This window comes from Struthio camelus, chromosome 6 (assembly GCF_040807025.1).
Source record: "Struthio camelus isolate bStrCam1 chromosome 6, bStrCam1.hap1, whole genome shotgun sequence".
In the NCBI taxonomy this organism is placed as follows: domain Eukaryota; kingdom Metazoa; phylum Chordata; class Aves; order Struthioniformes; family Struthionidae; genus Struthio; species Struthio camelus.
This window is the reverse complement of record NC_090947.1, coordinates 22477893-22502231: the sequence shown is the minus strand read 5'-3', so window position 1 is coordinate 22502231 and position 24339 is coordinate 22477893. Positions and strand designations below refer to the sequence as shown.

At 39.2% G+C, this 24339-nt stretch overlaps 1 protein-coding gene across 2 annotated transcripts in view; it reads right to left on the bottom strand.

Annotated features, from left to right (window-relative positions):
* The window catches only part of LOC104148527 (neurabin-2), a 135212-nt gene that overhangs the window by 80914 nt on the left and 29959 nt on the right, over window positions 1–24339 (bottom strand). The gene's annotated exons all lie outside the window — the stretch shown is intronic.

Sequence of the window (24339 nt, the reverse complement as noted above, 5' to 3'; positions counted from 1 at the left end):
GCTGAGCCTGGCTCAAGCATGTGCAGGTAACTGGCCATGCAGGTGTACTCACGGGGAGCTATTGTTCCTAGTCAGCAATCCTCGTGTAAAGGTCAAAAAATCAGTTAAAAGGGAAAATACATTTTAGAGGCATCCATTATTGAAATGCATTTGGATTGTAAAACTGAATATTCAAGTAGTACAAAATGGTAAACTTAAAGCTGTTCAGCACTTTATGTTTAAGGATTATGATGTTATCTTTAGGTTACACGATCATATGTTATAATTTCCACTATATCCCTAACTCAGTTAGGGCTTACGATAGATAAGGGGAGCAATCTGATTTATTTTTGTCCTTCATATTTTATAATCATTTAACGTGTGCCAGTTAAGTTTTCCAGCAAATACCAAGAGATCCATTTCTTATGAGTTTGTATGGAACTGTTGTCCCTGGGTGTCTCAAAAATGGGAATTCATTTACTCTGCAACACTCGTGTGAAGTTGGGTGGGTTCTACTCTAACTCCACCTTACAGAGGTGGAATGGAGTCATGGAGAAATTCATGCTACTGTTTTCCAAACCGCCCCAACTTTTGAGTGACCAGTTGAAGACTCTGTGATCTGACCTTTCTTCTTTCAAGTAATTAAACATTCTATTGCACTATGAACAAACTTGAACAAATTTAATTTTATTCCAGTTGTGAATGTTTCTGTCAGTTGGGTTGCAGATGTTTCAGATTGGTCAGCCTGAAATACAATAAACTAACTAAAATTTAGTAACTAAAATTTTCACATCAATATGACCAGAAACGTGCAAAAGAAAGCTACTGTCTGCTCTGGATGATTAGGCCATGTGAGAACTGGGTACTGTTCTTTCAATCTTATTTGCCCAGTCCTTTGCTCTATACTTCATAACTTAATTCTTAAAGATAAAAGAATTCTTTTGTTTCAAGCTAAACAAAACTGGGAAGTTATATACATACAGATCCAGTTCCCTGTTGTTTTCTGTGGTCACGTTTTGTCCATCGTGAAACAAATAGAAAAGGAGCAGAAGCACTATTGAGTCAGGGTGGCAGCATAACCGGGTCAAAAGAGTAATTGACTGCCTTGCTTTGCATGGGTCTGTATGCCCTGTCTACATGCAGTGAGACAAAGAAGGTTTCTATTGTTTCAAGTCAGGGTTAGACATGCCAATACATGTTAAGATATAGTTGTATGGTGCATGCTGCATAAGGGTAAAGAGCAAACAAAAAAGCGGGTAAACTCGCTTGCTTGGTATGTGTGAGAATAGCATAAACGCCACATTGCTCACATTAGACATGCTTTAACTCTGCTTATTTGCCTTTATCTTCAACTAGATCACTTTGTAGAGATATGGCTGAAAACTCTAGAGTAAATAAAGTCTAAACAATATTATTCCAATACCCTCCATATACACAAATACCTGAGAAGCTATTTATCAAACAATACCTTGCCATTTCCTAGAATTTTTCTTGTAACCCTATTTATTTGTAGGAGTTCAAAGACTAGTAAAAAGCTAAAATACTGGAATTACAGAATCATCCTTCCACTTCTCCCCCTTTCTGGATCATAAAGCTCTGGCTCTGGTTTGAACAAATGTGTAGAAATGACTGCCAATAACAAGAACATGTGAAAGAGATTGGTTTTGCCCTTGTGCTGAATGAAACCAAACACAAAAACTTCAAAAGTAGTCTTGAAACGGAATTGTCACTCTTCAGTCAGCTCTGCTCTGAGCAAGGCCTGTTTATTCACTCCAGCTGCCATTGAACGGGTCATTGTGGTTTGCTTGGGAAAGTGCCTTTGAACATATATAAGTAGTCTAAACTGGTTTATATTTAAGGATGATGATGGGCTTAAGTAAATTGTAAAGCATGTGTTCTAGCTTTAATATTATGCACTTGTATAGCATTCTTTATATAACCAAAAATCTTTATTCAGTGTGGTCATTGCCCATTAATATTTGCTGTCTTGATGCTCTTTTCTCTTAAATATCCTTAAGACTCTGCTCACACTGGGCACCAACTGCCATTGCAATATATTCTACACAGGAGAGAAGATGTGCCTTTCACTAGGCTTTCCTCTTTGTTACTAGGATCCTCCCTCGTTTAGTCTTGTTTTGAATAAATATGATGTAATTAAAACAAAAATCCCCAGACCTGAGCTCTGCTCACAACACAATATTGATGCAAAACTGAGGTTATAGTCAATGGTATCCTAATGATTTAGAATTCTCTTAACAGAAGTCTTGATTCCAAACTGATTGAAATTAATAGGAATAAGTTGTTTCAGCTGGCTTTGGAACAAATTACAAAGTTACACATTTACAGGTACACAAATCTGGCAGGACTTGGAATAAGATAGTCACAAGTTCCCCACATATGCTGAGGCCTGTTGGTACTCATTCCATGTCAATGGGGTGACTTTTGTTGAAGAAGGCAGGATAACCATGAGGGGTATTTTTCCCCCCTCATAACTAGAAGGAACAAAGCAAGTACTGGATTGTAAACCATCTCCCTTTGATCTTTCTCACCAACTATGTCTCCAAATTTGGTGGTTGTTATACTGCTGTACTGCGATAATTAAAGAATGATACACACTCATGGGTGAATGATGCACTTGGCCCAGCCACCTCACAGTAATTCCGTTAATGTTCTAAGTTTTAACCAGTACTTGTTTCTTGTTTCTGTGTATATTGTACAGGTCTGTGTGATGAAATATGTTTTGATAACATTCAAAATATTTTTTTATATATGTTTTGTTAAACAGAGTTGCTTGAAAATGGAATCCTGCCTTTTATTTTTCTTCAGCAGAGTTTCTCAGAAACAACAGAATAGCTCAGTTTCAGATAATATATATCTTCAGAGTGGGTAATAAACACTGTCATAATGTTTCTGGCTAACTCAAATTGCTGGTACCTGATAGTACAGAAAGGCCACACAACCACAAAATATCTTCAGTTTGGCAAATGGGACATGCAGTGGGTTTCCTTCACTCTGAGGCTCTGCTGCCACAGAAATGTTCTGCCAGAGTTGCTCTGCCGCCAGTGGGAGAAGGCCTTCATCTGGAGGCCTCAGCTGAACAGTACTGGGATTGATCTCGAGTTTCCTCTCGGCTTCCTGATCCTGTGGTCCTATGTGATAAATGTGTGAATCAGGGACTACAGAACTGTTGGGTTTTGGACAATTTTTTCCCTTTTTTCATGTTCTAAGCTGCTAAATACACTGCTGAGCTAATGTTTATTGACAGAAAAAGCAAGGCATCACATGAGCCATGACTGTCATTTGCAAGAATCTTGTAATGGGGGAAATAATTGTTTTTGAAAGCTAAGCTCATAAATGGAGACCAAGTATTGCAGAATAATGATCGGTAACATTGGTATCTTACTTACAACCAACTGCACACTCTTTAAATTAGTGAATTCAAATCAAAAAAGACCCTAGAGAGTTGCTGGAGATGCAGACAAGAAGTAAAGGAATAATTAAGGGGCCGGAAAATAGTAGTGAAAATTTTTATGAAGTTTAATCTGTTTAGCTCTTAAAGGATGAGGTAAAGAGCTGGCTTGGTCACAATCTACAAAAAAAGAAAAGAAAAAAGAAAGCAAGGTACAGCAGTTTCAAAATAAGGATCTTCAGCACACAGCTGAAATATACAACAGGAACTGGAAACTGTAACTAGACCAGAAATTAAATGTACATTTTTAGCCCCTGCAGTGATTAATAAGCTGGTAACTAAAGGCAGTGGTTACCAGTGATTCTAGTGATTCTCCATCACTGGAAATTTCAGAATCAAGAGTGGATGTTTTAGGAAAGGTGAACTCCGGTGCAAGCACAGCTGCTGAAATTGAAGCTGGAGCTAAACTTTGCCAGACTCTTGCTCTGCAGACGCTGAGACTAGATGAGTGCGATTGTCCCTATAGCCTTAATGATGCCCAACTTTTCAGTAGCCACAGAGCTTCCTAGCGAGGCATTTGAGGATCACATGGCATGGCTTCTCACCATGTGAGGAGACAGATGTATCTGGATTTTGATGAAAATTCAGACATTCTCTGCCATGGGGTGGGCCTGGGCCCGGTAACAGTGCAGGACGTGCAAGCCGTCTGGCTGAGTGACCCAGCAGACTTATGAACTCCCCTAACATAACAGACATGCCCTTGATATTGGGCTGAGGGACCTGTTTTAATCATGTGGTTGATACATACCATACTACATGACACGGAGGGTTGTGGCTTCCTCAGGAAACTGGGGTAGAGGAGGAAATAAGCAATATGCTCTGAGTCATTACCTGCCTGTCTCTGCGAAGGCCAAGCAGGGCACAGGGTGCAAACCGCACTGATTTTGCTGGTAGTGTACATGGGGAACTCCTGCCTGTATTTCCGAGGCTAAGGAATCAGGACACTGTTCCTAACTCTGTTGCTGATTTATTGCAGAGAGATAATAAGACATGCTTTGAAGAGGAATTCCAAGGTTAATCCTATAAATAGTTAATATTCAAAAAATTTCTGATATATTAATTGTATATCAGAAGTATTTATGATTAATATATTTGTTAGTGAGATAAAGTGATCCTTTTTGGCAAAGTTACTGCTGGATAATGGCTGATGCAATTTCTTGGAAGCTAAAGAGCAGTGGCATCTCATGGACAACATCCTGAACAAGGAGTTGGATTAAGATTTTGTAGGTGAAGGATACTTGGTCTAGGAAGATGCTGAAGCAAAGTCTTGTTAGACTTCACCACACACATTTTTCAGTTAAGGCTTGCTGTTAGGAGACTTGAAGCACTCAAAGAGAAGTTAGCATTTTACAAAATGATTAAAAGCAAACTATACTTGTCAACAGCCAGTTTGCAATGTCCCTGTGATTCACTGTCCTTATTCATCTTATATATTAGCTTAATCTACTTACTGGGTTTTCTGACTCAGGGCTTTTTTTTCAGTCCTCCTGTTCCCAGGTTAACTCCCATGTTTCTGCTGCACTTCCTTGTGGCAGGCTCCAGGGAGACAAAAGTCAAATGTGAAAGCAAAAGCACAAAACCTAAAAAGTTCAGTTGCCCAAAATATGTAAGGTATGACGATGGTTTCCCAAAGAAAAAATTTCGGAGAAAGGCACAGCTCTTTGTTAATGACCAAAGTATTGTAGGACAAGAATAAAAGATTAGGTACGGTGGTGGTGTGCGATATCTTTGTTGTATGTTATGTTTATCTTGTATATTACTCAGAGGAGATAATAGAAATGTAGCAGGAAGGCAGATTTTTGTAGCACAAGCAGATAAATAGTGCAGACTTGTAAGGGATGCATACATAATGATGATCACTAGAGGCAGTTAAGTGGTCAAAGACCATTTCCTGGCATGGGATTAGACACAATGAGGCCAGATCGTCCTGAATGGAAAATAAAGAGATTTGTTGTCCAAAATGCATCCTTGAGACCATGTAATTCTAATGGCTTTTTATATGTATATATGTATATAAACTTTTATGGTATCCGATCTCTGATTAATAGGCAGATGCAGCAGTTAAATAATATGTAATTAATGTAGAGAAACATGCTATTCTTTGTGAAAAGAGCTTTTTAGGGAATTTAGGGAATATATGTTTTGATTCATTTGTGTTTGAGAGGGTTTGAAATACTCTTGTTCCTGGAAACAATGAGATACAAACCTGTTTGCATAGTCGATCTCTGGCCAAAAAGAATTCCTGGCAAGTAAAATATTAACCCAAAGGAATGCAGTTTTCTTAGGGCAATGAGCTCTTGGCTTCAAACAAAACTTTAATGCAGAGCTAAAGTGACTATTTAAGAAACATTTTATGCCTCCAGAAGATTGGATGGCTGCCGGATTAGAACAGGATTATCCTATCTTTCAGTTCTAGCTTACTTGTTTGTATCTGGCCCAGTTCTGTAGTGCTGAAAAGTAATTTGTAGCTGTATAGTGGCCCAATGTCTGTTGTTTTGGTCGTATCATTGCAGCAGGCGGGTGTTTATATTATGCAAACGATCATAGCAGCTGGTAACTCCATCAGTAATCTTATTGTTTCAGGATGGAGAGAGCCTGAGGAGTATTTTCTTAGTTTCTCTTCTCCTGGGCAGCAGAATCCCTGCTAGAAGTGCTGTTCTTCCTAAACAGGGTCAAATTTACACTGGATCCATGACGGAAGAGGCAGCATGGAAAGCTGTGAGCCTGCCCGGGGGGATAGGTATATGGTCCTGGGCCCCACCTCTTGGTAGCATGATATGCTAGATCTGCTCTCGAGTGCTGAGTTCAAGCTGCACCCATTGAACGCATCAGGCAGTTGTTGCTACAGGAAATTTTTTTTTAGGCCCCAGGAGGCATTTGTGCTAAAATGCCAAAATACCAGCAGAACAACTCCTCATTCCTCCTGCCGAGTGAGGAAGGGATAAGCCTCTAAAGCACAGTCCAGCCCTTAATGTTCATGCTAGACTGAGTGTTTGCTTCATTTTGTTCACACACAGATTCATAAGCAAAGTGTAACTTTTTGTCCTTGGGCTGTCCTGAGACAGACTCTGATACCCTTTGCAGGTGTACCTATCTGTGCTGGAAGTCACACCTGTTGAATTACTAGAAAAAAAAATCTTTTTTTAAATTTCTCTGCAGGGTAGGTTTTTTCCTCTGGAAAACCCTTTTCCTCCCAGTGGCTTGGCGGCAAAGCCTAAGCACAGCTGTACAATACAGTTCAAAGGTTCCCTTTCTTGGGCAGTCATATCTGTTCTCAGATCTGTTTTAGCACTTAAAACCAAACAAACAGTCTTGAAATAAAGTCCATCAAACAAACAAATGAGCCCCTTTCCAGGGAGTCTTGCTGTGGTTCCAGACCCTCTTCAGAAGAAAAGGAAATAAAATCAGACTAGCAAGTGAAGATATCTCTCGTCTCTGGCAAAAACCACTGGCAGACCCAACTTCCTGCAGCAGATGTTTTTGGCTTGAGGAAAGGCAATGAGATTTATATCCTTCTCCCTTTTCTGCTGTGCCTTTTTTAGAGGCAAAGGTGCGGGCTAAAATCTAACAGCACTGGGGCTCCTTTTCAGAGTATTCCTTTCCATTGAGCTCTGAGCACACAGACTTCAAGCTCAGATCCGAGCCCAGTGTTTCTTACTCTGGACTCTTCCACAACAATCCTCTATCCTCGTCCTGTGATCCCCCTCCCTGTCTCCAACAATCCAAAACAAAATACTTTCCCCCACCTCATTTTGTTTCATGACCACATGTGTGATTTTTTAAAAGAAGAAAGAGATGGAGAGCCTTTATTTTCCACCCTTTCGGGCCAGGACCCCATTAGTACAAGTTGATAAGCAGAAGTATTATTATATTATTCCTTGCTATGAGAAAATTGCCAGTGTTGTTCTTGAAATAAAGCAGTTTCCAGAAACCTTATCATATGGTACTTAATCCTTCATTTTGGAGTAAAAATTCCACTTACAGATTCTAGTCTCTGTTCTTATTTGAATGTATTAAATACAAGGGACAGAGCTGGCAGAGGGGAGTAGGGAGAACGTGGTGCAACATTTCCAAGCCCTTTACACAGGTAAGTTTTCACCTTGGGAACTGTTAAAGAGTCACTGTCGCTGCCTCATATAGTCAAACCATGCTTCTGTTGTTAAGAGCATGCAAAAGGCAAAATGTAAAGTTTTAGTATCACTACAATTTTGCCCACAAGAAGAGGGAGAAAATGTATTAAAGCAGCCATTCTGCTTTCCCTACCGCCTTCTCTACTATGGTAAGTACCATATCTTTTGTCACTGACCTCACGGAGGGATATCAGTCCTCAGCAAATGACTTGGCCAGTGGCTCATAAGTAGAACTGGTTGAAAACACTGACTGTGGTGTATTTGTGGGCCCACAGTTTGTGTTGCCTTTAACAGTCAGGAACCAGGGACTTCTAAGGGACTAATTCTTTGAAACACTAAGCATTTCTGGCAAGGTCCTTTGTTTCAATAGAAAACGGGGATCTGATCATCTTGCAGAGCAAAACTGAATGGATGGATGTTCCTTTAAAAAAGAAAAAAAAAGAGAGAAAATAAAGAGGCTTAAAAGGGGGATTTGTAAATGCCTTCCCTATGGGAAGAACCACTGAACTCTTTTGACAGTGTGTCGAATTTGTATAAAGTTATTTATCTTTTGGTGATAAAGAGAAAATACAGGGTCTGAAAGTGCTCCTTCTGCAGTTAGTGAGAAAATTGCCATCAATTTCATGGATCGATCCTTGGATCCAGAGGCGACAAGAATCATTGTTACTATTTTTAATCTATATTTCGGTAGCTTCAGAATAATAAACAGGTTGTTTCTTTCCTCTCATGCCTATCCCAGGAATCTCTGTTGTACACTCTTGTGACTGGGAACCATTAACTCCTGCATGTTTGTACAATGCATAGTGCAGCTGGGATGCGGCCCAGGCCAAGCCTTCTTGCTATGTGCTTCTGGGAATACAAGAGCGCAGCATTTAGTGATCTGCAATATAAAAGTGCCTGGTGGTTAAAGCTATTGCAACATAACTACTAAAAACAGAATAAACTGTCTGAGGCAGTGACTATACATTCGCATGGACAATATTCTTCCTTTTTAAAAAAGAAAAACATATTCCCAACAGATGTAAATACATACTGATTCCATTTCCCATTTAGCTAGTTCTGCTTTGATGCATTAAAAAAAAAGAGTTACACAACGGAGGTGATAGATAAATTAACTAACTGGATTTCAACTTTCTCAGGAGTGTGATAATCCAAACCTTGTAACCGGGAGCCCTAAATATATGTGCAATAAACAAACAAGAAAATCTAAATTTCAAAGAGGATCTGTCACCCCCAAATTTATGGAAATGGCATCCTGTTTTTTTGTCTTCATAATGATCTGTTTATCTTCTATCATATTATTTGTGATCCAAATAGAAACACATTCTGGCATCTGTTCTATGCCAATAGTTACTCTTGCTATGAATATGCTTACATTTTATTGCACTGGGCTAGTTGCCCCTTTATGTAAGCTACACCAGCTGTTCTTGCTCTTACACTACAGATTACTGTACACAGCACTCTGGTTTCCCCTAAAGCACATAACGCTTTGTCAAATCCGGATAACTAAGTCTGTAGGAAGTGATTTTGAGTTATATTAAAACTGTGACAACTGAGAACAGAAATAGCCTGGAAGAACCGTGCTGAAAGGCTGCTACTCTAAGAGAAGATTGTGGTTGTAGATAGCTGGTTCTCACGGTGGCTAATGTATGTTCTTACATTCTTTTACCTGGTATGTTTTTCCTGGTACTTTCTGCTTTCCTTAAAATCTGGTCTAGCAAGTTTCTAGTTTGTTTTTTACGGCAATCAAATACACTGAAATAAGTTTTAATCTCCTTGAAAATAAAGCTTCTGATTCTTTTTTGTTGCATTTCCGTGGCAGGTTTTATGCTCTGTTTTCTTGGCAACCTTCTGCATAGGAAAGCAGCCTTATGCAAATAAAAACTCAAGTGGCTGCCATAATGGGAAATTATAACACGATTTTACCTGACATGTTGAGCCAGACAATGTTATCACTGAACTAAAACATTTTCTTTTTCTCAGATGTAAACTCTGTCTCCATTACATTTTTAGATCGGTTTTCCTAAGGTTTGGATGCACCATAGCTGCAAAATCATACTAATTTAAAATGTAGGCACTGCAACGCTTAAACAGTGGTTGATCTTTGCTGTTTTTGACTAGGTGTTGGTGATTAAAGTGAGTGTGTGGTTGTGCAGGCACTGCTGCTGCAGCAGGAATAAGTCAGAGTATAATTGGTCTGAGGGTGTGGAGCAAAGCAGCAGGGAATGCTGGTAGGGATAGTAAAGGCTCAACAGGGTTACAGAAACCTGCCAAATCTCCATCCTCACTGCAGGGAGCTCCTGCTGTTGCCAGGGAGTAAGGAAAACAGATGGCTGCTCCTTTTGAAGCCACTGACACATTCATTTCTCTGGCTGTTGTGTATTTTTCTCCTTCCCCTCAAGTTCCTAACTCCCGCAGTAGCTCCTGGAGCAACCAGGCACGGGCAGAAATGCTGGAAGGCAACCATGCAGGCAGGAGAGTTTCACCTGAAGATGATGCTTGCTTTGTTTTGTTACTCCTTCTCCCCAGGCTGCCTCCACAATTTGGCAAAAGGATCTCAGAATTAGACCTCATGGGATGAGAGGATATGCTGTTAGAGGGAAAGGTGCAGAGCTATCAGGGACTGGGAAATGGGGAGGTAGAACAGCCCCGCAGGAGTCTCGGCATGGGGCTGTGGATGCAACTGGCATGGGAGCCCAAACAGACCCTGACACAGACACTTCAGAGATATGCGGGGAATCGGCCTCCGTATTTGTGTGTGTTTTTTCCATGGGGTACAGCTGATACCTGTAGCTGGGGCCTTGGCTTTTCCACAGAGACAGCAGCAATGTGGAACCTGGTGAGTACAGATCACGCAGCAGCTAAAGCAGTTTCACAGAGTGCTCCAACCCAAATATCCATATCTAAAATAGAAGAGCATGAGATGGAAAAGAAATTAATTTTTGTTTTAGGTTGATGTTTCCACTGAATTTCAGAGTCACAGAATGGCTGAGGTTGGAAGGGACCTCTGGAGATCATCTAGTCCAACCCCCCTGCTCAAGCAGGGTCTCCTAGAGCACATTGCACAGGATCGTGTCCAGCTGGGTTTTGAATATCTCTGGCGAAGGAGATTCCACAGCCTCTCTGGGCAACCTGTAAATTTCAGCTACTCTTAAGGACTGTTAGACTTTCTTCCTTAACTGTCTGGCCCTTCTAATGTATTTGCAGGCTGTTATGAAGACTAACAAAACACCTGGTTTGAAGAAAGACAGAAATGTGTAGGCTACTTAATTTTAATTTTAGAATATCACCATGGTAGCTCAAAATAAGATTCAGGCTTCGGCTGAGTTAGCAATTCAATGAAATACATATATTTGTCAACATACAGAGTAATAATAGCATATGACTGACATGTTACCTATTTGGGGGAAAAAAATCTGCCTTTGTGCTGGTTTCTGACTGTTGATCTCAACCAATGAGTGATTCACGCTTTTAACAGATGTTTTTGATTTAGGCCAATGAAAGCTTATAGGAGCTTTTTCTAGTCTCTGAGGGAAGCACGCCAGCCCAGTCCAACAAGCAAATTTTGAGTTTGGCATCAGAATCAACTAGCAAAGCTGGATAATTTCCTCTTGCAGAAGCTGTGTGCCATCGTTATTCTGTGACAACCTAAAAATTTGATAATAAGTACTGACATATTATTTCTGTCATCTCCTGCATTTAATCATTTAGCCACTATTCCCATCTACTAAGAAAGACACTAAAGCCACTTATTCAAAAGGCCTGTTTGGCTTGCCTAAAATAGTACGCAATCTCCAAATCAGCAAAATATGATGCCCCAACTACATGAGTAGCAAATATTTCTAGATATACAGCCACAAAACAAACTCAAGATGGCTCTGTGTTAGCTTATATTTTCCTTTTTAAAATTATCGTTACTGTCATTAACATCATAAAAACAAAGTAACGGCACTATTTATACTGCCCAAAAACAGCTAAAAGGATAGAAGAATGGGATCTAAGTCAGTAACATTTTGTAGCAACAAAAACAAATCCATGGGGTCTATCATCAAAAACTTTAGCTTAATTTTTGTCAGCTACATAATAACTGCAGATTTTCATCAGCTTTCACATGCATGATCCACAAGTCCAATATTTCTAGGATTTTTTGTGTGGCAAAGCACAATGTCCAATTTGTTTTACACCTACCGTCTGAAACAGCCTGAAAATCAAGAAGGCGTTTCTGGAAGATGCAAAGTTTGGTAATTTCAATAAATATATTCAGTGAGTCCACTGACCTTCTTCATTAGACTCTTCAAAAGTGATTTCACAGCAAATTTTGGGCATAGGATTAGTGGGAGTCCAAAGGGACTCTGGTGCCTGTCCCCCCTCCCCATATCCCAGGCTCGCCAGTTTGTGGGATGGGAAAGCAGCTTGCTTCATTTGCTTCCTCCACGCTGCACCTGCATCTAGCCCTGAGTCTGTCACTTAAAGCTTTCAGAGATCACTTCTTAAAAAATTGTGTCAAATGCTGAAACCACTTCATGAATTTCACCAGTCTCAGACACCATACCCATAATAATGCTGTGTGTGTCTATGAATATTTGGAAATTAAGTTGAACCTAAGTATAAAGTCTTTAAGGCGGATAAACAAATTAATGCAGAGGGATAATGAGGGGATTTTGGAGAACAGTTTTTGCTATGGCCACAGATCTCCAACAGGAGCATCCAAATCTTCGACAGAGATGTGTGTCTAATTTATATTCTTTTTCATTTATCTGTGATGACATGGTTTATCATCATCCTTTGTCTGCTATCTGGTTTATGAGCCTCATGTGGGAAAGCTAAATTTAGCATAAAATAGCCATAGTGCATTAAGTTGGAAAAAGAAAAAAAATCACATTAATAAACCCTATTGAAATAGGATTTATGACTCAATGCTTAGGTGTTTTAGAGCTATTTATCAATATTTTTATTAGTGCTGTAGATCATGCTCCATCAAACTATCAGTTGATTAATACCAGCAGGCACTTAAAACAATTTCAGACATTGATAAAGTCTATTTAGAATTGAAATTATCATTCTGTAAAATATGTACCATTTCTCAAGAAAGACTGTAATTGTGTGTTGTTATTTAATTTACGGCTTCCACTTAGAGATGGCCCACGATTAAAGCACTACATTATTTCTTCACTTGCAGCCCTGAATAACCCCGTCTCCCTTGCAGTCGTTGAACTTGCAAGTCAGGACTTGGAAGTTCTAGTGCAGAGCGCAAAATGTGAATGACCATTTGAAAATGACTGGCAAGGGTTTTCTTGGCTCATTAATATTGACATCATTGCCTTGTGGAATTAGAAATAAGAAAGAGAGGCGTTGCTTTGTTACCGTCCCTTCTCAACAGTCTCAGAATTCTATTTTTTAAGTGCTGTAGATACTGGCTTTATTCTCTTGCACAGAGAATTGACATTTTCTCCAAGCCCTTGCCTTACAATATTGCATAGTGGTAGATGCAAGAGGAGATACCGGACTCCTGAAGTGTATTTAGGTCTCTGCTGAGATGCTCCTGCTTGTCTGACCTCTTAGAGTTACTATTTTGGAGATAAATTCATGAGTTCAGTTCCCCTTTTGTACAAGCCTGCTTGTATAAATGTGCTCTCTCGTTTTTTCGTGGAGTGGGATGGTTGAGTATGTTCATTACCATCACGTGGTTGTAATATTTGGTGCTGTTTCTGTGCAAGAACGTAATCTGTTGTCTGTGGGACTGTTCCTTTAACTGTCTTATACGTCTAAGTGAAATTTGTAAATGAATTAATGCTTCAGAGCGAGTGAAAACCCGTCAAAAAGTGTGCAAAGCATTATTAGCTGGGTGGACAGGCTAAGAAATTTGGGGGCTCTGAAACAGAGTGAAAAGTCTTAGTCCTTTCCTTGCTGTGGCCTTCTGCTAGTGCCTACAGAGTGGGAAAAGGCCAAGTCATATATCATTTATCCAGTAGTTTATGAGGATACAAAACCTGGTGGTGGTGGCGTTTGGGAGGGAGTGAGGGGAGGTCATTTTAGCACTCTGAAAATTTGGAGTAAATTATGTGATTCTATTCTGAAAAAGGAGGGATTTTGCATGCTTTCTCACTAACTGGGATGACAGATTTTTTTCACAGCTGGGGGATTTAGTAATCTCCTGGCTGCAGCCTTTGAAGTGAAAATACACTGTCCAGTCAGAGCTGGGTTCCTCAGGCCCTAACGTGGGATTATGGAGATAACTGCATGGTTTAATAAAATGTGATAGCTGGGATTTGAGTGGGAGTTGCTCAGAGCATGCCAGCATAAGCTCTGGCCACACCAGTGAATATGCAACTCTCAGTACTGCTTTAGAGCAAGCTAACTTGCAAAGGCAACAGGCCAGCAAACAGCACAAAGCTTCATCAGCTGCTGAGGTTTTAAAACTCGGAGATGCTTAAAACTAGAGGTTTTAAAACTCGGAGATGCTTAAAACTAGAGGTTTTAAAACTCGGAGATGCTTAAAACTAGATTTTTATGAAAGCTGACATTGTAAAGGATTGTGGGCTCTTTTTACAGGTTGCATTGCATATTGCAGGAGGGCACTTTGCGTAGACACTGAAACCTCTTTCAGTACCTAAGGGGGGGAAATAGAAATCAAATGCTTAACAGAGCCAGTGTTCAAATTCGCAACGTGTGAAAGAAGAAATCCTGTTTGAAAACACTTCTAGAAGCACTGACTCAAATCCTGCAATAATCTCTTCAGGCAAAGAGGAACCCTGACTCATGCAGTAAGTCTTCCATGTTTTTTTTTTCCCTTCATTTCCCATTCAGAGCTAGAAATGCAGGAAATAAATGCATCTCATGGTTTTCCCCGGTCTGTCACTCATTTTGTGGCTTACAAGCATAACCTCTTCTCAGAAAGTCCTAAAAGCTTTTGTTTGTTTTGATCACAAAGAAAACCCTCAAATTGTTACGTCTTCAGGGAGAAATGTGTACTGCCCAGTACATACAATGCAATAAACTGCTTTCATTGTCTGAACCTCCTTCCTGAACTACAGCCAGCTTCTCATTTTGATTTACTGTTACACGGGAAGTCCCTGCACGCTTATCTATCCATGGTTTTAAACTAAAACATTTTCAAGATGATATGCTAAAATTCAAGAATGTACCAAAAGTTGCCCACTGACCAAAGCCCCCCAGACTCATTTCAAAGATTACTTGGAAGTGCTTCTTGTTAAATGTTGGAGACCTCTTGTGACTATAATGGGAAGCTGATCATGCCTTGCAAACACACCCCTCTTGAGTTTTAGTGTATGTTTATTATTAAAAACAAGCTACTGGGGTTCAGAGGCACCCTAAGAAATCTCCTTCCCATGCCACCCTGAAAAGCTTGTTTGTGTAGTATAATCAAACCAGCAGGAATCGGTTCTTCCTGAGGTCTATGTAGAAAAAAGACTAAAGTCACTGTGTGTACCCAGGACTCTACAACCCCACCATAGTCACTCTATGTAACAACACATATTGAGTAATAGATAGAGCATAGGCAACATGAGAATATAAATCGTCACTCTGAAATGAATTTTCCTGTAGCATTCATCAAATAGTAACCCCTTCTGGTTTCCCACATTCCCTGTATCTTCTCTTTAGAGAGGATCTGGGACAGTGATGGTGTAGGTTGCTTTTTGTGAGTCTCCTAAGAATATCAAGAATATTAACATATAATCAGTAAACCCATGAAATGCTCTTCCTTTTGGTCAAGTATGTCTTCTTCATGCGCACAATCTCTTCTCCTGTATGCAGTCCTTATATGAGCTGAATGGTCTCTTTTTTCTGCCCAGGCGTCCATCATTTAGGTTACTGTAATCATGCCTTACCGATCTTCTAACTCCACTAAAATAGCTATAGTCTATCCACAAATATAACCATGTGTGGGTTTTTTACTGCAGTTATTAGAAAAATATATTCTTAGACAGCAGTCAAGTTTCCAAAGCAGGCCCTATTCTGATTACAAGGTTTTAGTATCTGGCTCACCTCCTTAGATCTTTTGGGATTGTGGTCACTTCGTTCTCAGACTAGCTGCCTACTTCTGCAACTGGCAGCTCAGCTGCTGCTGAGCCCTGCAGCGGAATCTGGAAAAATGACACAACAAAGATGGTGCTCTGTGAGCATTTTGTTCGTTAAGAAAAGCTAGATGTGTGCCACTTAAAAGAACATACTTTATATTGAAATCATCTATCTTGTTGCCTAATTCTTAAGAATTGTTTCAATTGGGGTGACAAGGGAGTCTGGCAATTGCATGTGGCCTATGTCAAATTCCTGGTCAGTCAGAACAAGGGTGACCTTTAGCTTTATCATAGCTCTTCAAACGTACATAACGATACGAGTAAATCTTTAAGGTACAGATGTACAAATGCCTAAATACTTTGTTTAAAACCTTAGTCACGTAGTTCAATATTTGTTTTCAATTAGCTAACTAACCAGCTGTCCAGATATTTCTATGAACTTTCAATGGGACAAAACTGGGGTGACAGTCTCAGCTGATGATTCTTTCCTGTGTATCATGTTGGAAAGTATACACACTAATAGCCAGAAATACTACAAAGAAATGAAGTAGGCTTATACAGCAGTAAGTTAGCACTTCTGGTTCTGGCTGGCTTTCAAGTTTGGATCTGCAAATTCTTGGAAATCAAAGGATGAGACTTCTGTATTTCTTCTTAATCTAATATTTGCATCCCATTCTTCAATTAGCACAGGTATTCAAATTTTTGATAGATATCAGGGCATCTTCATTCAGCCCATTCAGGAGCATTCAGGGCACCTTGCAAAGAGATGATCACATTTGCTTTCTGGAGTGTGTTCTTTGTTCTAACAGTATAAAATTCACATTTAAGCCTCATACTAAAATGAACTGGCAATTTTTGTTAGAATAAGATAGATGTTATAACATTTGTTTTGGCATTAACAACAGCCTTTTATTTAAAATGTTTTTATATCATCTCCTTTTTTTGCAATGTGACTGGGCAATAATACCTTGTAGAGTTTGTCATCATTTCCACAAATACCCTGAAGCAGTGTTTACAGAGATTATGCGTTGTATCCCCTGAAGTTATGTGAAGTATTAGCTCTAATATGTTGGTGAGGGTTTGGCAGCTGAAAAGTAAGTTATCTATTAAGTGATATACATCACTCCAGTGGTGATGCCCTGAATCAGCCTCACAGGCTTTGTTGTTGACAGGCCTGGCGAGTTGGTGAGAAGCGAAGAAAGAGGAGGAGGAGCGTATGTACAAGGCTGGCTACTTTGTCTAGTAGCCAAACTGTCTATGATCTCAAAAGAAAGATATCTAATTTTGTCTGAGGGAGCTCGCTGAATTTGCACCTAGGCTTGCTGTAGAAATAAGAATGTCTTGAGTCCAAAGTGCTAAAAAATTTACTTGAGTTCTTAGTTCTTCTATCTTCTATACATTTTTTGTGGACTCTACCTTTCCAGAAAGCATTGTGCCAGGTGTAGGATTCTTGGAAATGACAGAACGGCTGCTAGAAGTGAGGTTCCAAGTGAGATGTCTACTTTATTCCAGCAGGGTACAGAGTTTCAAGAAAATTAAGCAACTGATAAATGGGTCAGATCCATAGCTGATTGGCCTTAGCGCCAGCTGCCACTCTGCATACATGAATGCACATGAGTCATCTCAATGCCTAGGGGAGGAGGTAGCTCCATGAGTTAACGCTAACTAACAGCTTGCTGGAAATCAGAGCAGAGAGAGGGGTCCTGCAGAAGTTTATAAGCAGAACAGGTGGCAGAAAGTAAGGAGTAATCACATATTTTAAATGTAAAAGAGTCTCTGGGGCCTACATGGCCCCAAAATCTGCTGCTGCTAGGTGCAAGAAGGCTCCTATGAGATACAAGATATCAGCCACTTTGCACAGAAGCCACATTTTGGCCGGCTGCCTATGTATCCAGAAATCTTACTCACTTCGTTTACCATAGGGCACTTATATGCTTCACTGAATGACCACCTGCTGCATGTGTATGTCATCAATCAGCTCCTGAAGAGCCATTGTGGGCGCAGCGCGGTTTTGGTGTTTTCTTAGCTCAGGAATAGATTTTTGGGATATATGCTGACGTTGCTTGGCTGTATATGAGATTTAATGAGAAACATATGATAAATGAGTTGGATAGTCTTGCTTGTTCTAATAAGATGGGGTTTACAGATGCAGACCCTCAGTTGCACAAAGCTCTATTCTGAGATCTTTTTTCAATGTTCACTGTTAAACTTTTATTACTGGAAGGCCTAACTGGCCTTGAGAAACAGCTCAGAGCCTTGTCAACACAGCAGTGATCATGAGCAGCCTTGAGAAGTCTAGGAAGCCATCATACTTCTATTTCTTATAGGCTAATTATTTGTATAGGGAAAAGAATGGAAATATGTGAACGGGAAAACCTCATTTTCCAGTATTTTAAGAGTCTCTCAGGTCTCATCTATAGAATCTCAGTTGGATAAGACTCCATTATTTCAGGGAAGATTTTACTCTTTGATGCAATGTATTTAGCTGCTAAATGAGAAGGCAAACAAAGGAAATCTGTCAAAAGCCTTGATTTCACTTATAGTACTTCCTCCTCTTACCTGGCTTCCAGTTTGCCATTGCTTCAGCTCTGGAAAACAGTGGTCTTTCTATTTGCCTGATCTGAACAGTTGTAAGAATTTTTCTCTGTACATTTCTATTTGTCTTCATTTTTTCCCTTTCATTTCTTTTGTCCTGCCTGCTTGCTGTTCATAGTGACTGACCATTCAGCTTTTGAAAAATTGCTGTCATTCTCATTCTCCTATTCACTCCCTACTTGTGAGCATGCAGACTCTGAAAGTCGAAAAGCCAAGCCTCATGTGACAGGTGGGCAAGTGCTTCTTGTGCAAATACATTCATTTGCATGTGAATGTGCCCATTTGCACACAAATACTTTCATTCACAGGAATAAAAGGATTCTCTCTATGTGTACCATTTGTGCAAACAAAAACTGGATTCATGAAACTACTCAGAAAAGTTGGGGAGAGGTCAGATCTGCTATTTGGAATTTGGTAGTGTGTTCATGATCTTCCACCTCTGCTAACCAGAATCCTGTCTTCCAATACTGGTGATTTTACAACATTTCTTTCCATGGTGTGCATACTGTGCAATGTGGTGTAGATCCAAAGTGGTCCCAATCCAAACCAAGACCACTAGGAACTACCATAGCATAAATGAAACAATATTTACAGATATGCAGAAGGTCAAACACAATTTCTCCTGAAGATCTTAGATATAAAGCAGAGACTCTGAAAGCTTTCAGCCATGTTCAGCAAGGTAGGTTAAGGAAGCCTATGCACCAGTTAGATCCTCTGACAAAAATGTCTCATATTTGGCTGGATAAATTTGTACTTAACGCTATGGTTTTGTAATGTCCTTTACTCAATATCATCAATACCACATGCAGTGTTATGCTTCCTTACCTGATGAACAATTCTGTATGTACGTCACTTTTCTATCAGGAATTACCAGTCAAATGCAATATACGGCAGGAAACCCAAATAATATTATATATCTAAATAATTCAGATGCTGCCATCAGCAAAGAAGCAGTCAACACAGGAGGTGAGGTCAACCACTAATTGATAACAGACTACTGGCAACTCTTTTTTTAGGATGGTTTCTATTTTTGAATTGGATTTTTGGAGGAAGGGGAAGACCTGTTGGATGAGAGCACTTCTTTAAATTTTGGAACTTTCCTCTATGTGATAGAAACTGTGCTGTCCAAAGAAGTCTTCCACGAAATTCTGATATGACTGCTGCTGATCTTTGGCATGAGAAATTCCAAGCGTGGAACCTGTCACTGGAGAACTGAAATGTTTACTCTCGGATTCTGCTGCTCATGGCTCTGCTCAGATCAACCTGATCTGAAGAGATTTGGAGGCAGGAAGAGGCAATTTTAAAAGTACTTAAGACATTTTGGACCAAGACCTTGAGTTTGTTCCAGTGCTGGTTTAGGAGACAGAACAGGTTATGAAGGGGACATATAATTCTATACTACCAGTTTGTCTCAGTCATGTAGCACTTCAAGGCATTCAACTACATTCCTAGTTCAGGAGCCAAAGATCAGTACTGAAGATGCAGATACTGAATTCAAATATTTGTTAACTGGCTACCTGTATTTTCCAGTGTATTTATGTGCAACAATTCACGCTGCAAACCTCTACTGGTCTAGTACTGGGGGTGCTCTTGGAATAGTAGTTACAGTACAGTAGGAATGAATATCGCTGTGTTACACTTTCTTCTTTTACCTACCAGACTGTAATGGAATTCAGTAAAAACCCTGTATCTGAAACTCCAGAGCTCTTATTAGGGAAGATTATTACCCAGAAGTTGCCCATCAAGACAGTGGCAATGGGGAGGCACTTGGAAGAATTGATCTTGGTCAGCGTTCTACTGCTACTGCTGGTGAAGGAGCTAACAGCCCATCAGGCAAAGAGCGATGTGGTGAGATTCCCCTAAATTACTTAGGGGAAGTTTTGTTAACTTACAAAATTTTCAAAAGTTCAGTATTTGCAGTGGTCTAAAGTGGGAGCAGGCATGGGAAAAAGATTCCATCTGATGCCTTGCACCTTCTCACAGGCACCTAGCAGCAGCATAGAGGAGCTCTAACACTTTTAGAAATTTGGCACGTTAACTAGATAATTTAAAATCATTACAATCAATATGTGTTTCAAAAACCCAAGAAAAGAATAGGATGGGGTTATTCCCGGCCAGTGTTTGGAAAGATGAAAAAGAAATAACAGGAAGATGTTTCACAGCTTTTTCAGAGCCACAACTCAAAGGAATCATTATAAAGTGAAGAAGTAAAGGCCAGTGTCACCGCCTTGCACAGAAGGATCTAAAAAGTTTTTGTATTTTCTATCTCTCATTTCATTACTCCTAATAACTCGTTTCCTGATGGAAGGTAAAGAGGCACCTGAAATATAGATTTGAGTCCTTTTAGTTAAACCTTTATCCCTTTGTCATAGTGGGTTTTTTCTTCTGTAGTTCCATTCATCTGCTCTACTGGAACTTTCAGTCGCACAGTGTTAAAATATGGCTGTTCTAAGCTAATATGCATTAACTTTTTATAACCTGTTTTATACATAACCTATTGTATTAATATAAAACGTTAAGGCCATTTCTTCGTTTCCTGGGAATGGCCCATTACATTGTGAGCAATCTTCTCTTGCTTTTTTAGAAAAAGACTTTGAACTCAATACAAAAGGAAAATATAATCATGTACAACTATAAAGACCGCTTTTTTCCCTTTTGTGCAGTGTAACAGAGGTGGATGAGTAGCATGGTAATGAAGAGATGGACCGTCTTTATTAGCACAGTCGGTGAAAGGGTTCTTTTCAGAACTTCAACTTTTCTTATCTTCCTAGTTTTCATGACGTCTATTCGCACTCTTTCCTTTTCTTGCCTTTCTTTTAAATATGTCTAACAGACTGGCAAAGCCAAGCCAGTTCATCCTTCTTTCCAGAGAAGGCTAGATGCAAAGTCGAGCGGTTTAGATGCTTCCATAAAAGCTTTTCATATATTTAGATAAGTAATGCTACTTGCATCGCTTAGGAGCTAGTCACATGTATATCTCATAGTCATTCTTTAATTTCTCTAAAAATAAACCCAACAAAACCCTTGCTATGGTGTTTTTACAGTGTAGTTAAAGGGGGCTAATGATATAGGAAGTTTCTCTGAGTGCCAAAATAGAACTAGGAATAACACTTAACCCTCTGCCCTAGAAATTGTTTAATATAGTAGATTTGTAGAGGACTACTTGATGATCCTTCGCCCTCTTCTACAATGTGCTCCACAACCCTTTTTGATACTTCTGTGCTCCTCCTCCACGCTCCCTATTTTTCTGGTATTCCTCCCACCCCTTCTGCTTCAGTACTCTTTGTTATATAGATAGTTGATTTTTAATCTTGCTCAAGTTAAGGAATTCCACTATGCTAAAAGGAAATGGCCCTGTGATTGTGAAAATCCACTCTAGGCAGTAGAACAAATGAAAATACCATCCCTACTGGCATACTGGCGCCAGGGGGAAGTATCCCACCATCACTATGTTGAGCTCTGAGGAAGGAACCTCAAAAATAACAACCAAGAAGCAGGAAGCACTGCTTATTATTTGCGACTGGAAAAACTGGAATATTAGTTTGTTTACTGGTACTTACTTATTATATTATGATAAGGACTATCATATATATAGATACAGTATAGTTATATTATAGTCCTCTATTAGCATTGGATCACTATTGTCGCTTTACTCAGAGTGCAATATTCAGTTCAGAACTGTTGTTATTTAGCACATGCATCTTCAGCACTCTAAGCTATTAATAGAGCTTCTTGGTCTTGAAACAATATGGCTTTTCTGCAAAGACTAAAGAGCAAAATTAAATTATGAGTAAGAAAGTATGAATGATGTATACTGAAGAAGTTGAAAGATACAAATAATGTCATAGCAAAGTTGACTGCAATTTGATCTTATGCCATTGTCATCTCAGAATAATGAATATGATCAACTTGGTTCAAAAAATAATGTATTCCAAAAAAACCAACCACCTGCTTTGTACAAGTTTTCCAAGGCACTTATCACCACTGCACAGAAATATCATGAAAAGGTGATTTACAGCCTGTGTTGTAACAGGTGAAAAAATGGACATTGTTCTGTAGAAGTGTGAATCAGCAAGAGGTATTTTGATATGAGTCATCTAGAACCTACTTTGAGCAGGGAGCTTGAACTAGATGTTCTCCAAAGGTCCCTTCCATCCTCAATGATTCTGTGATTCTGTGAACCATAATTCAGTTCTGCATATAATCTGCACGTAGTCTTTGTATTTGATCATTTACAGGCATTTACCTAGAACAAACAACTTCAGAGTGTGTGTGTGTATGTGTGTATATTTCAGCAGTAACATTACCACCCCAGGGAATTATAACCCCAAAACTGACATTAATTGTACACTTATCAAATTAATAAATACAAAATGATTTACACAGGTAGGTAAGGATTTCTTTCTACGCTTATGGAAACCCCTTGTTATGACTGGCAATAAGTCCATTTTAGCTTTTCATCAGAAGATTATTTAAGAGCCAGTTGTTACAATTTAAACTAAATCACTAGTAGATTACATTAGTGTTGTATTGAATCTTATTAATACGCAAGAAATGAAACTAGATAAATGAAAGATAATTAAAACAATTTTAGTTTTAATTCAGTATTTTGGTTTTGACTCAGAACACTTACTATAGCCTACTCTTTAGAATATGGATTTGCTTGTTTTCAGGATGAACAATTATTTCTCCAAAAAGAAAATCATTAATGATGAAGTAGACATTCTTGTATTACACATTTTTTTTTAGGTGAACTTCATTGTTTAAAATTTTCTTTTGATATAAGCACTATGTGTAGTTTAAAAAGCACTCATATTTTTTGGAAACATACTGTGTGTTGATTTTTGGACATTTGAATTCAGGACACACAAGTAGAAGTAGTTTCTCTGTCCTTCGGTGTCTTCAGCTATATCCGACTAGTCAGAGATTTAAAAACTATTCTATACTTAGTGATGGTTGAGAAATAACAAGAGGTAACTTGGGCACAAGTGGAATATATGTTCACAATAGCCTAACAAGTTCTCACATGCAGTAACTTCAGCATGCTTTCAAGATGTATAAAACCGTCTTGCCTTGCCTGCCATTTCCCGCTCAAATAAATTTTTGTTCCTGTTTCTTAATAAGCACGTTACTATGTTGAAGAGATTTACTTTTTGATACAAGTGCTTGTCTGGTATAAGGCTTTTCAGGTTATTATGAAAACCTCTGAGGTAATTTGATTATATTGATAAGATCATTTTCATGGCATTTAAAAAGGAATATATATTTTTAGATTTTTTTGAAGTTCTGGTTTATCAGTCTCTCATTGAGATGTAGATGCGTTGATGAAGACTTTTTCCGGAAGGTAAAGCAAACTCTTGCACATTTGCTGTGAAGAATCCCTGTCATCCTCAAAGAATTTTGATTCATTGGCTGCAGCCCGTGCCAAGCAGGTATTGATCTTTTTCCTTAATATCTCATTTGGTAGGAGAAAAGCTTAAAGGCAACTTGCATCACCTCTCCAAATGCTGCAAATCTTTTTTAAGGGTTCAGTTACATTAAAAATTTCTCAGCTTTACTGTATTTATTAATCCTTTCTGGGCCAAGCAGTAGGAATTCCTCTGTACAGAAATGAATTTGAAACTTGGAGTTGAGCCAGAAGTGTTGCAACCATCAGAATATTTATATACTATAAAGTCTATTAAAACAGTCTTGGTTTGGTTATCCTGCTGAATTAGGCCTAAACTATCTAAAATTATAATACATATCAATACATTTTGCATTATACCTGTTCACTTCCATTTAAAAGCATTAAGTCTGTCGGTTCAAATGAAGTTCGGTAAGAGCTGTTCAGGCCTAGGCAGCCCATCGGGTCAGCATGGTTAAGGCGTACTGATTTCTGTGGCAGGCAGCCAGCATCACATCCATCTGCCTTTTGCTCCTTAGAGTAGGCTTTTCTAACATAATAAAAATGCCCCCACATATTTCATACCAGTCTAAACAAGACCTATGATGGGTGCGCTGAACATTCAGAAGGTAAGCTGCCTGGAAAGAAAGCATATGGGCACATTCCTTTGGCTCAGACAAATACTTACGCTTCTGGGAACATGCAATTCACACACTACAAAAGGTTTAGCCACGCCACACC